At 46.2% G+C, this 12,248-nt stretch overlaps 1 pseudogene; it reads right to left on the minus strand.

Moving 5' to 3' along the window:
- The window catches only part of LOC115113794 (bifunctional epoxide hydrolase 2-like), a 34,024-nt pseudogene that overhangs the window by 4,547 nt on the left and 17,229 nt on the right, over positions 1 to 12,248 (minus strand).

Here is a 12,248-nt window from a genome sequence, read left to right on the forward strand (position 1 = left end):
ATATAAGGACAGGTCTCTGTTGCACACTGCAGAGGAGGTATATAAGGACAGGTCTCTGTTACACCCTGTAGAGGAGTTACATAAGGACAGGTCTCTGTTACACCCTGTAGAGGAGTTACATAAGGACAGGTCTCTGTTACACCCTGTAGAGGAGTTACATAAGGACAGGTCTCTGTTACACCCTGTAGATGAGTTACATAAGGACAGGTCTCTGTTACACCCTGTAGAGGACAGGTCTCTGTTACACCCTGTAGAGGACAGGTCTCTGTTACGCCCTGTAGAGGAGGTATATAAGGACAGGTCTCTGTTACACCCTGTAGAGGACATGTCTCTGTTACGCCCTGTAGAGGAGTTTCATAAGGACAGGTCTCTGTTACACCCTGTAGAGGACAGGTCTCTGTTACACCCTATAGAGGAGGTATATAAGGACAGGTCTCTGTTACACCCTGTAGAGGAGTTACATAAGGACAGGTCTCTGTTACACCCTGTAGAGGAGTTACATAAGGACAGGTCTCTGTTACACCCTGTAGAGGACAGGTCTCTGTTACGCCCTGTAGAGGACAGGTCTCTGTTACGCCCTGTAGAGGAGGTATATAAGGACAGGTCTCTGTTACACCCTGTAGAGGACATGTCTCTGTTACACCCTGTAGAGGAGTTTCATAAGGACAGGTCTCTGTTACACCCTGTAGAGGAGGTATATAAGGACAGGTCTCTGTTACACCCTGTAGAGGAGTTTCATAAGGACAGGTCTCTGTTACACCCTGTAGAGGACAGGTCTCTGTTAAACCCTGTAGAGGACAGGTCTCTGTTACACCCTGTAGAGGAGTTTCATAAGGACAGGTCTCTGTTACACCCTGTAGAGGACAGGTCTCTGTTACACCCTATAGAGGAGGTATATAAGGACAGGTCTCTGTTGCACACTGTAGAGGAGGTATATAAGGACATGTATCTGTTACACCCTGTAGAGGAGTTACATAAGGACAGGTCTCTGTTACACCCTGTAGAGGAGTTACATAAGGACAGGTCTCTGTTACACCCTGTAGAGGAGGTATATAAGGACAGGTCTCTGTTACACCCTGTAGAGGAGTTTCATAAAGACAGGTCTCTGTTACACCCTGTAGAGGAGTTTCATAAGGACAGGTCTCTGTTACACCCTGTAGAGGACAGGTCTCTGTTAAACCCTGTAGAGGACAGGTCTCTGTTACACCCTGTAGAGGAGTTTCATAAGGACAGGTCTCTGTTACACCCTGTAGAGGACAGGTCTCTGTTACACCCTATAGAGGAGGTATATAAGGACAGGTCTCTGTTGCACACTGCAGAGGAGGTATATAAGGACAGGTCTCTGTTACACCCTGTAGAGGAGTTACATAAGGACAGGTCTCTGTTACACCCTGTAGAGGAGTTACATAAGGACAGGTCTCTGTTACACCCTGTAGAGGAGTTACATAAGGACAGGTCTCTGTTACACCCTGTAGATGAGTTACATAAGGACAGGTCTCTGTTACACCCTGTAGAGGACAGGTCTCTGTTACACCCTGTAGAGGACAGGTCTCTGTTACGCCCTGTAGAGGAGGTATATAAGGACAGGTCTCTGTTACACCCTGTAGAGGACATGTCTCTGTTACGCCCTGTAGAGGAGTTTCATAAGGACAGGTCTCTGTTACACCCTATAGAGGAGGTATATAAGGACAGGTCTCTGTTGCACCCTGTAGAGGAGGTATATAAGGACAGGTCTCTGTTACACCCTGTAGAGGAGTTACATAAGGACAGGTCTCTGTTACACCCTGTAGAGGAGTTACATAAGGACAGGTCTCTGTTACACCCTGTAGAGGAGTTACATAAGGACAGGTCTCTGTTACACCCTGTAGAGGAGTTACATAAGGACAGGTCTCTGTTACACCCTGTAGAGGACAGGTCTCTGTTACGCACTGTAGAGGACAGGTCTCTGTTACGCCCTGTAGAGGAGGTATATAAGGACAGGTCTCTGTTACACCCTGTAGAGGACATGTCTCTGTTACGCCCTGTAGAGGAGTTTCATAAGGACAGGTCTCTGTTACACCCTGTAGAGGAGTTACATAAGGACAGGTCTCTGTTACACCCTGTATAGGAGTTACATAAGGACAGGTCTCTGTTACACCCTGTAGAGGAGTTACATAAGAACAGGTCTCTGTTACACCCTGTAGAGGTCTCTGTTACACCCTGTAGAGGAGGTATATAAGGACATGTCTCTGTTACACCCTGTAGAGGTCTCTGTTACACCCTGTAGAGGAGGTATATAAGGACATGTCTCTGTTACACCTGTTACACCCTGTAGAGGAGATCTGTTACACCCTGTAGAGGGAGGTATATAAGGACAGGTCTCTGTTACACCCTGTAGAGGAGTTTCATAAGGACAGGTCTCTGTTACACCCTGTAGAGGAGTTTCATAAGGACAGGTCTCTGTTTTCATAAGGACAGGTCTCCTGTAGAGGAGTTTCATAAGGACAGGTCTCTGTTACACCCTGTAGAGGAGTTTCATAAGGACAGGTCTCTGTTACACCCTGTAGAGGAGTTTCATAAGGACAGGTCTCTGTTACACCCTGTAGAGGAGTTACATACCCTGTAGGGACAGGTCTCTGTTACACCCTGTAGAGGAGTTACATAAGGACAGGTCTCTGTTACACCCTGTAGAGGAGTTACATAAGGACAGGTCTCTGTTACACCCTGTAGAGGAGTTACATAAGGACAGGTCTCTGTTACACCCCTGTAGAGGAGTTACATAAGGACAGGTCTCTGTTACACCCTGTAGAGGGAGTTTCATAAGGACAGGTCTCTGTTACACCCTGTAGAGGTCTCTGTTACACCCTGTAGAGGAGGTATATAAGGACATGTCTCTGTTACACCCTGTAGAGGTCTCTGTTACACCCTGTAGAGGTATATAAGGACATGTCTCTGTTCTCTGTTACACCCTGTCTCTGTTACACCCTGTAGAGGAGATATATAAGGACAGGTCTCTGTTACACCCTGTAGAGGAGTTTCATAAGGACAGGTCTCTGTTACACCCTGTAGAGGAGTTTCATAAGGACAGGTCTCTGTTACACCCTGTAGAGGAGTTTCATAAGGACAGGTCTCTGTTACACCCTGTAGAGGAGTTTCATAAGGACAGGTCTCTGTTACACCCTGTAGAGGAGTTTCATAAGGACAGGTCTCTGTTACACCCTGTAGAGGAGTTTCATAAGGACAGGTCTCTGTTACACCCTGTAGAGGAGTTTCATAAGGACAGGTCTCTGTTACACCCTGTAGAGGAGTTTCATAAGGACAGGTCTCTGTTACACCCTGTAGAGGAGTTTCATAGGACAGGTCTCTGTTACACCATGTAGAGGATAAGGACAGGTCTCTGTTACACCCTGTAGAGGAGTTTCATAAGGACAGGTCTCTGTTACACCCTGTAGAGGAGTTTCATAAGGACAGGTCTCTGTTACACCCTGAGGAGATATAAGGACAGGTCTCTGTTACACCCTATAGAGGAGGTATATAAGGACAGGTCTCTGTTGCACACTGTAGAGGAGGTATATAAGGACAGGTCTCTGTTACACCCTGTAGAGGAGTTACATAAGGACAGGTCTCTGTTACACCCTGTAGAGGAGTTACATAAGGACAGGTCTCTGTTACACCCTGTAGAGGACAGGTCTCTGTTACGCCCTGTAGAGGACAGGTCTCTGTTACGCCCTGTAGAGGAGGTATATAAGGACAGGTCTCTGTTACACCCTGTAGAGGACATGTCTCTGTTACACCCTGTAGAGGAGTTTCATAAGGACAGGTCTCTGTTACACCCTGTAGAGGAGGTATATAAGGACAGGTCTCTGTTACACCCTGTAGAGGAGTTTCATAAGGACAGGTCTCTGTTACACCCTGTAGAGGACAGGTCTCTGTTAAACCCTGTAGAGGACAGGTCTCTGTTACACCCTGTAGAGGAGTTTCATAAGGACAGGTCTCTGTTACACCCTGTAGAGGACAGGTCTCTGTTACACCCTATAGAGGAGGTATATAAGGACAGGTCTCTGTTGCACACTGTAGAGGAGGTATATAAGGACATGTATCTGTTACACCCTGTAGAGGAGTTACATAAGGACAGGTCTCTGTTACACCCTGTAGAGGAGTTACATAAGGACAGGTCTCTGTTACACCCTGTAGAGGAGGTATATAAGGACAGGTCTCTGTTACACCCTGTAGAGGAGTTTCATAAAGACAGGTCTCTGTTACACCCTGTAGAGGAGTTTCATAAGGACAGGTCTCTGTTACACCCTGTAGAGGACAGGTCTCTGTTAAACCCTGTAGAGGACAGGTCTCTGTTACACCCTGTAGAGGAGTTTCATAAGGACAGGTCTCTGTTACACCCTGTAGAGGACAGGTCTCTGTTACACCCTATAGAGGAGGTATATAAGGACAGGTCTCTGTTGCACACTGCAGAGGAGGTATATAAGGACAGGTCTCTGTTACACCCTGTAGAGGAGTTACATAAGGACAGGTCTCTGTTACACCCTGTAGAGGAGTTACATAAGGACAGGTCTCTGTTACACCCTGTAGAGGAGTTACATAAGGACAGGTCTCTGTTACACCCTGTAGATGAGTTACATAAGGACAGGTCTCTGTTACACCCTGTAGAGGACAGGTCTCTGTTACACCCTGTAGAGGACAGGTCTCTGTTACGCCCTGTAGAGGAGGTATATAAGGACAGGTCTCTGTTACACCCCTGTAGAGGACATGTCTCTGTTACGCCCTGTAGAGGAGTTTCATAAGGACAGGTCTCTGTTACACCCTATAGAGGAGGTATATAAGGACAGGTCTCTGTTGCACCCTGTAGAGGAGGTATATAAGGACAGGTCTCTGTTACACCCTGTAGAGGAGTTACATAAGGACAGGTCTCTGTTACACCCTGTAGAGGAGTTACATAAGGACAGGTCTCTGTTACACCCTGTAGAGGAGTTACATAAGGACAGGTCTCTGTTACACCCTGTAGAGGAGTTACATAAGGACAGGTCTCTGTTACACCCTGTAGAGGACAGGTCTCTGTTACGCACTGTAGAGGACAGGTCTCTGTTACGCCCTGTAGAGGAGGTATATAAGGACAGGTCTCTGTTACACCCTGTAGAGGACATGTCTCTGTTACGCCCTGTAGAGGAGTTTCATAAGGACAGGTCTCTGTTACACCCTGTAGAGGAGTTACATAAGGACAGGTCTCTGTTACACCCTGTATAGGAGTTTCATAAGGACAGGTCGCTGTTACACCCTGAAGAGGAGTTTCATAAGAACAGGTCTCTGTTACACCCTGTAGAGGTCTCTGTTACACCCTGTAGAGGAGGTATATAAGGACATGTCTCTGTTACACCCTGTAGAGGTCTCTGTTACACCCTGTAGAGGAGGTATATAAGGACATGTCTCTGTTACACCCTGTAGAGGTCTCTGTTACACCCTGTAGAGGAGATATATAAGGACAGGTCTCTGTTACACCCTGTAGAGGAGGTATATAAGGACAGGTCTCTGTTACACCCTGTAGAGGAGTTTCATAAGGACAGGTCTCTGTTACACCCTGTAGAGGAGTTTCATAAGGACAGGTCTCTGTTACACCCTGTAGAGGAGTTTCATAAGGACAGGTCTCTGTTACACCCTGTAGAGGAGTTTCATAAGGACAGGTCTCTGTTACACCCTGTAGAGGAGTTTCATAAGGACAGGTCTCTGTTGCACCCTGTATAAAGGTCTCTGTTACACCCTGTAGAAGGTTCTGTTATACCTGTAGAGGAGCTAACAGGTCTCTGTTACACCCTGTAGAGGAGTTACATAAGGACAGGTCTCTGTTACACCCTGTAGAGGGAGTTACATAAGGACAGGTCTCTGTTACACCCCCAATTTACATAAGGACCCTGTTACACCCTGAAGAGGAGTTTCATAAGAACAGGTCTCTGTTACACCCTGTAGAGGTCTCTGTTACACCCTGTAGAGGAGGTATATAAGGACATGTCTCTGTTACACCCTGTAGAGGTCTCTGTTACACCCTGTAGAGGTATATAAGGACATGTCTCTGTTACACCCTGTAGAGGTCTCTGTTACACCCTGTAGAGGAGATATATAAGGACAGGTCTCTGTTACACCCTGTAGAGGAGGTATATAAGGACAGGTCTCTGTTACACCCTGTAGAGGAGTTTCATAAGGACAGGTCTCTGTTACACCCTGTAGAGGAGTTTCATAAGGACAGGTCTCTGTTACACCCTGTAGAGGAGTTTCATAAGGACAGGTCTCTGTTACACCCTGTAGAGGAGTTTCATAAGGACAGGTCTCTGTTACACCATGTAGAGGAGTTTCATAAGGACAGGTCTCTGTTACACCCTGTAGAGGAGTTTCATAAGGACAGGTCTCTGTTACACCCTGTAGAGGAGTTTCATAAGGACAGGTCTCTGTTACACCCTGTAGAGGAGTTTCATAAGGACAGGTCTCTGTTACACCATGTAGAGGAGTTTCATAAGGACAGGTCTCTGTTACACCCTGTAGAGGAGTTTCATAAGGACAGGTCTCTGTTACACCCTGTAGAGGAGTTTCATAAGGACAGGTCTCTGTTACACCCTGTAGAGGAGGTATATAAGGACAATGGCAGCGTCCAATGGCAGCGTCCAAGCTCAAGAATCACAGAGGTTCAATTCTCGGTGGCTGTGTGTCACGTGTTCATTCTATCTTGTGAATTGAAATAATGAGAAATAAAAGTTGATTTTGGTTGCATATGGCCTCCACTAGACACACCACTGGTTATTGTACTAAGATGTATAAAGTCAAGAAGCTACTAGCTAGCACAAACTCTCGCTAGCTACATTGACTATGTTCACAATGTAAACAAAAGCAACTTGAGTAATTAGAGGATCATTTAGCACTAGCAACAATTAATTGAGTACTTATGAAAAACTGGAACCAAGACCCAACTAGCTTTCACAATCTCAGGTCAAAATGAGACGTTCTTCCATGTTTCTCAAACGTCAAATTTTGAAGTTGTTCAATCATCACATTTTTAAATGTTTAAAGATATACATTAACTCCAAATTGTTAAGGTTAGTCATCATCTCTAAATGGTTAAGGTAAGGGTTAAGGTTTGGGACCTTAAGGTTAGTCATCATCTCTAAATGGTTATGGTAAGGGTTAAGGTTTGGGACCTTTTGAGTCAGTCAGATGCTTACACCCATCCACCATCCCCTTCTACAACTGAAACCTATTTAAAGGTAACAGCGCTCACTGTCGCCCTCTAGTGGTGGGTTTCCACGTCATCTCCCGACATCCTCAGACATGGATGGAAGTCGAACACTGACTTGTATCACGAGTGGCCTGGCTGCCAAAGCTGTTGTACTGAGGCATAATGGATGAATATGGTACCGTACAGTAGGGAGACAATAGAGTAAAGTTCCTCTCCCCTCCTCCGTTCTACACACACACACTTACGGGGTCCTGGAAGTAGAGCTGGTAGTCAAAGATTGGCACAGTCTTCAGGAAGTTCATAGGATCCTTGGAGGGGTCCACAGGAAACAGAGGGGTGTTCAGAGAAGCTACCGCTCTACAAACACACACACACACACACACACAAGGTATTGGTTTAATTTTTTACCGTCTCAGGGAGTGTATGTGTGTGTGTGTGTTAAAGTTTCCACATACTTAACGTGCTTAGATCTACCTACATGCATGTGTGCTCTTGGGTGGAGTCAGATGTTGGGGGGGGGGGGGTATTCCTTTTGTAACATAATAGCCTTGCCGGTCCATGTGTTCCTAAACCCCCCAATAGCAACATACACAAGGGGGCGATAGCAGAGATTTTCTTGATGTAATTTTTTAAACTTATTTTTATTAGGATCCCCATTAGCTAACGCTAGCTAATCTTCCTGATGTCGTCCCATTTTTTGTTTATTTGACCTTTATTTAACCAAGCAAGTCAGTTAAGAACAAATTCTTATTTTCAATGACGGCCTAGGAACAGTGGGTTAACTGCCTTGTTCAGGGGCAGAACAACAGATTTGTACCTTGTCAGCTCAGGGATTTGATCTAGCAACCTTTACGGTTACTAGTCCAACGCTCTAACCACTAGGCTACCCTGCCGGCCCCACTTGTGGTAAAACCAAATACGAATTACGTCAAAAACATCACCACTGTTAGCTAATTTCAATGAAACCCAACTGCATATTGAATAATATAGCTACAAGTTTAAGTTTGCTTTACATTACCTCGTTTGGTGCCTGGCTGTTGTCTGTAGGCTGTTCCGCTAGCAGCCTGCTAGCTAGCAGGCTAAAAACAGCATGCAAACTAGCCTTTTAGTTTCCCACCTCTCCCCCATGTGAAATAATCCCATTTATAAATGTAAGAATATGCCCTGGTAAATATTTTTATACTTGCTAGTGTAACCTACAACATTATCCCAGTTAGTTTTTATTTTATTTAAATTTTACCCCCAATTTCGTGGTATCCAATTGTTTTTTAGTAGCTACTATCTTGTCTCATCGCTACAACTCCCGTACGGGCTCGGGAGAGACGAAGGTTGAAAGGCATGCTTCCTCCGATACACAACCCAACCAAGCCAAACATTATCGCAGTTTAACATGCTGCTTGAATGTATTCGTCTCCCAATATCAGCAAAAAATACAATGAAATCTTTTTTTGCTCACAGAGAAAAATCACGTGGCTTGAGGCTATTTTTAGGTAGTTAATCATACACAAAAAATTACCTTCATTTAGAAGTTCCATTTTCAACCAAAGTGAGTTTGGTGATAAAATACAAAGCTTCATACTACTCAGCGGGGGCCCCACCGCCGCAGTCCGTAAAAATATTTGAGCGAGAAAAAAAACTCTGTGGCAGGACTACGCCCATTTTATGCCGTAAAACGACATTCACATACTCCGTTTGCGTGTATGTAGACCCCTTTAGTCTACCTGACTCTCTCTGGATGACACCGGGCCATGTTCCAGACCACAGCTCCACCCCAATCATGACCAACCAGAGTCACCTGGGGAATACCCTGAGAGCGAGAGAGACAGAGCGAGAGAGACAGAGCGAGAGAGAGACAGAGCGAGAGAGACAGAATGAGAGAGCGAGAGAGACAGAGAGAGAGACAGAGCGAGAGAGAGACAGAGCGAGAGAGAGACAGAACGAGAGAGAGAGAGAACGAGAGAGCGAGAGCGAGAGAACGAGAGAGAGAGAGACAGAGCGAGAGAGAGCGAGAGAGAGCGAGAGAGAGACAGAGCGAGAGAGAGACAGAGCGAGAGAGAGACAGAACGAGAGAGCGAGAGAGAGACAGAGCGAGAGAGACAGAGCGAGAGAGACAGAGCGAGAGAGAGACAGAGCGAGAGAGAGACAGAGCGAGAGAGCGAGAGAGAGACAGAATGAGAGAGCGAGAGAGAGACAGAACGAGAGAGAGAGAGAGAGAGAGACAGAGCGAGAGAGACAGAGCGAGAGAGAGACAGAACGAGAGAGAGACAGAGCGAGAGAGAGAGAGACAGAGCGAGAGAGAGAGAGACAGAACGAGAGAGAGACAGAGCGAGAGAGACAGAGCGAGAGAGAGACAGAGCGAGAGAGAGACAGAGCGAGAGAGAGACAGAGCGAGAGAGAGACAGAACGAGAGAGAGAGAGAGCGAGAGAGAGACAGAACGAGAGAGAGACAGAGCGAGAGCGAGAGAGACAGAGCGAGAGAGAGAGACAGAGCGAGAGAGAGAGACAGAGCGAGAGAGAGAGACAGAGCGAGAGAGAGACAGAGCGAGAGAGAGAGACAGAGCGAGAGAGAGACAGAGCGAGAGAGAGAGAATGAGAGAGCGAGACAGAATGAGAGAGCGAGAGAGAGACAGAGAGAGAGAGAGAGCGAGAGAGAGACAGAGAGAGAGACAGAGCGAGAGAGAGAGAGCGAGACAGAACGAGAGAGCAAGAGAGAGACAGAGCGAGAGAGACAGAGCGAGCGAGAGACAGAGCGAGAGAGACAGAGCGAGAGAGAGACAGAGCGAGAGACAGAGCGAGAGAGAGACAGAGCGAGAGAGAGACAGAACGAGAGAGCAAGAGAGAGACAGAGCGAGAGAGAGACAGAACGCGCGAGAGAGACAGAGCGAGAGAGAGACAGAGCGAGAGAGAGAGACAGAACGAGAGAGCGAGAGAGAGACAGAACGAGAGAGCGAGAGAGAGACAGAGCGAGAGAGCGAGAGAGAGACAGAATGAGAGAGCGAGAGAGAGACAGAACGAGAGAGTGAGAGAGAGACAGAGCGAGAGAGACAGAGCGAGAGAGACAGAGCGAGAGAGAGACAGAGCGAGAGAGACAGAGCGAGAGAGAGACAGAACGAGAGAGAGAGAGAGACAGAACGAGAGAGAGACAGAGCGAGAGAGACAGAACGAGAGAGAGACAGAGCGAGAGAGACAGAACGAGAGAGAGAGACAGAGCGAGAGAGAGAGACAGAGCGAGAGAGAGACAGAGCGAGAGAGAGACAGAGCGAGAGAGAGACAGAGCGAGAGAGAGACAGAGAGAGAGACAGAGAGACCGAGAGAGAGAGACAGAGCGAGAGAGAGCGAGAGAGGGCATTAAAGGAAGCGTTGAGCTCTTCCTGTAGCACCACACCCCCCATGTGGCCACTAATACTTCACCCTGATAGTTTAACATACAGGGCTGATTATTGGGACTCACCATTTTATCCATGAAAGTCACAAGATCCTACAACAGAGATAAGAACATACAGAAAACCATTACAATCATGTCAAGGATAGACAGAGGATGTTTTGTTCGTATGTAAACGTGTCTTTTACCTGGCAGATCTGTTCCTGTGAGTACTCCTCTATGTCTAGAGAGAGAACGCGTGGGAGAGGAAAGAGGAAGCGAGAGTGTTATTGAACTTGGATAAATCAATCTGGATCTGTAATAATGATGGTGTTCCTATTGTGTTTGACAATACAGTCCCCCAACAGCAGAGAGATGGAGAAACCAGGCTTTAAACTGTCAACTAACAGCAGAGAGATGGAGAAACCAGGCTTTAAACTGATCAACTAACAGCAGGGAGATGGAGAAACCAGGCTTTAAACTGATCAACTAACAGCAGAGAGATGGAGAAACCAGGCTTTAAACTGATCAACTAACAGCAGGGAGATGGAGAAACCAGGCTTTAAACTGATCAACTAACAGCAGAGAGATGGAGAAACCAGGCTTTAAACTGATCAACTAACAGCAGGGAGATGGAGAAACCAGGCTTTAAACTGATCAACTAACAGCAGGGAGATGGAGAAACCAGGCTTTAAACTGATCAACTAACAGCAGAGAGATGGAGAAACCAGGCTTTAAACTGATCAACTAACAGCAGAGAGATGGAGAAACCAGGCTTTAAACTGATCAACTAACAGCAGAGAGATGGAGAAACCAGGCTTTAAACTGATCAACTAACAGCAGGGAGATGGAGAAACCAGGCTTTAAACTGATCAACTAACAGCAGAGAGATGGAGAAACCAGGCTTTAAACTGATCAACTAACAGCGGGGAAACCAGGCTTTAAACTGATCAACTAACAGCAGAGAGATGGAGAAACCAGGCTTTAAACTGATCAACTAACAGCAGAGAGATGGAGAAACCAGGCTTTAAACTGATCAACTAACAGCAGAGAGATGGAGAAACCAGGCTTTAAACTGATCAACTAACAGCAGAGAGATGGAGAAACCAGGCTTTAAACTGATCAACTAACAGCAGAGAGATGGAGAAACCAGGCTTTAAACTGATCAACTAACAGCAGAGAGATGGAGAAACCAGGCTTTAAACTGATCAACTAACAGCAGAGAGATGGAGAAACCAGGCTTTAAACTGATCAACTAACAGCAGAGAGATGGAGAAACCAGGCTTTAAACTGATCAACTAACAGCAGAGAGATGGAGAAACCAGGCTTTAAACTGATCAACTAACAGCAGAGAGATGGAGAAACCAGGCTTTAAACTGATCAACTAACAGCAGAGAAACCAGGCTTTAAACTGATCAACTAACAGCAGAGAGATGGAGAAACCAGGCTTTAAACTGATCAACTAACAGCAGAGAGATGGAGAAACCAGGCTTTAAACTGATCAACTAACAGCAGGGAGACGGGGAAACCAGGCTTTAAACTGATCAACTAACAGCAGGGAAACCAGGCTTTAAACTGATCAACTAACAGCAGAGAGATGGAGAAACCAGGCTTTAAACTGATCAACTAACAGCAGGGAGATGGAGAAACCAGGCTTTAAACTGATCAACTAAC

Source organism: Oncorhynchus nerka, linkage group LG12, assembly GCF_034236695.1.
Source record: "Oncorhynchus nerka isolate Pitt River linkage group LG12, Oner_Uvic_2.0, whole genome shotgun sequence".
NCBI lineage: Eukaryota > Metazoa > Chordata > Actinopteri > Salmoniformes > Salmonidae > Oncorhynchus > Oncorhynchus nerka.